The sequence below is a fragment of the Halyomorpha halys genome, unplaced genomic scaffold, assembly GCF_000696795.3.
Source record: "Halyomorpha halys isolate HHAL.00 unplaced genomic scaffold, Hhal_1.1 Scaffold2336.1, whole genome shotgun sequence".
In the NCBI taxonomy this organism is placed as follows: Eukaryota; Metazoa; Arthropoda; class Insecta; order Hemiptera; family Pentatomidae; genus Halyomorpha; species Halyomorpha halys.
In genome coordinates this window covers 10,728-12,896 of record NW_027107146.1, presented here as the reverse complement: position 1 = coordinate 12,896, position 2,169 = coordinate 10,728, and the positions used below count along the sequence as shown (strand labels likewise).

The following is a 2,169-nucleotide window of genomic DNA, read 5'->3' as shown; positions in this document are numbered from 1 at the left end:
TTCTCTAGTGAGGTCAGTCTTACTACAGTCGTCCTGCAGTTAAGAACTTGTTCTAGTACATTTGTAGCGTGCGACTTTTATACTGTCATGAACAGAGGCAACAGATTCGTTTGTCCTGACTGCAAACGTGCTGAGGATCTCAGCAGACAGATGTGCCTGTTGTCTTTCGGGACTAACCATCCCCAAGACACCCAGACACTAAGGTGGTACCGTCGTGACTGTGGCCATAGAAATAGTTTTATGGCCAATTTAACATGTCACGTATGTAACAGACGATGTGACGTTTGGAGCCAGTCAGACGAAGTCGATGGTTGCATCGTCTGTTACATAAGGAAAACCTGACGGCGGTAAAGACGTTTTGAGATTTAAGGTATGAAATATTTTAAAAATCAATATTATACAGGATATTTCATGGTTAATATATTGAACATAGAATAAGTAATGTTATATAAAAAATGTGTATATTAATATAATTCTAGTATAGAATAGTGGCTTATATTTATATAGCATTGTATTGACAACTTTTTTATAAATATATATGTAAATTATGTATAGTTATTTTAGGTTTAGTTATATTTGTGTTTTGTTTCAGTGTTTGTGTATTTTGGAGGGAATCTGAGGAAGTCCATGGTTGCATTGTCTGTTCCTTAAGGAAAACCTGACGGCGGTAGGGACTTTATCAGATTTAAGGTATAAAATATTTTAAAAATCAATATTATACACGATATTTCAGGGTTAATATATTGAAGATAGAATACGTAAAGTTATATGAAAAAAGTGTATATTATAATAATTCTAGGAGAGAATAGAGGCTTATATTTATATAGCATTGTATAGAAAACTTTCTTTTTTATGTATATGTAAATCTTTTATAATTATTTTAGGAATTGTTTGTGTGATTTTTGTGTTTTGTTTCAGTATTTGTGTATTTCGGAGGCAATCCGAGGAAGTCCCTGGTTTCATTGTCGTTTATTTCAGGAAATCCTTATGGCGGTAGAAACATTATAATATTTAAGGTATGAAATATTTTAAAAATCAATATTATACAGTATATTTCGGAGTTAATATATTGATCATAGAATACGTAAAGTGATATCGAAAAAGTATATATTAAAATAATTCTAGCAGAAAATAGAGACTTATATTTATATTGACAACTTTTTAATAAATGTATATATAAATATTGTATAGTTATTTTAGGAATTGTTTGTATGATTTTTGTGTTTTATTTCAGTGTTTGTATGTTTTGGAGCCTATATGACGGTGTCAATAATAGCATCGTCTATTACTTAATAAAATCCTGATGGAGGTAGAAATATTATAATATTTAAGGTATGAAACATTTTAAAAATCAATATAACACAGGATATTTCAGGATTAATATATTATAAGATTTTGAAAATAGAATAAGTAAAGTTATATGAAAATAAATTTATATTAAAACTATTGAAAGTGAGAATAAAGACTTTTATTTGTACAGCATTGTAGAGACAACTTTTTAATAAAAATTATTTAAAAATATTGTATAGTTATTTTGAGAATTTTTTGATTGAATTTTGTGTTTTCTTTCAGGTTTTATGCGTTCTGGAACCAATCTACCGAAGACAATGGTTTCATCATCTGTTACGATGTCTGTTTGTTTTTTATCTTATTAAAAATATTTATTTTGGTAATAAATTTGTTGAAAATATAACTGGTTTTTGTATATATGAATTTTCCTATTCCATATATTCCTTGACACATATTCAGTAATTTTATATCGATATATTATGATAATTTAATCCAATATTTTAATATATAATTAAGTATTTATTGCTCTTTTTTATTATTCAATTTATAGTATTTGGTATAATTATGAATGACAGTAAATATTTATGGTCATATTAAGACGTATTAAAAAGCAGACAAATTGTAACAGAAAAATTTTACCCTAAACAATTTATTAATAGAATATAGTATATAAACAGTAATCATACTCCACAAAAAATATAAAAAATAAAACAATTAGAGACATAAGTACAGTCAGAACAACAAAACAAAGTAAAATAACAACAAAAACATCAAATCAGAAAAAAATCACTTAATTTTACGGGGAAGAAAACAAAAAGGCCCTGAAAACTTTATTAGTGAGAAAGAAAAAGGTAAAACATTCAATAATGATAATAGTAA

General features: G+C 26.9%; 1 long non-coding RNA gene across 1 annotated transcript in view; it reads left to right on the top strand.

Moving 5' to 3' along the window:
• LOC106691426 (uncharacterized) overlaps window positions 1–1,355 on the top strand; it is a 1,667-nt gene extending 312 nt beyond the window's left edge. Inside the window, exons 2-4 of the long non-coding RNA XR_002945687.2 lie at window positions 593–690; window positions 919–1,016; window positions 1,235–1,355. This is a non-coding gene — a long non-coding RNA (uncharacterized lncRNA). The remainder of the gene's footprint in view (window positions 1–592; window positions 691–918; window positions 1,017–1,234) is intronic.
• Window positions 1,356–2,169: the final 814 nt, after the last annotated feature.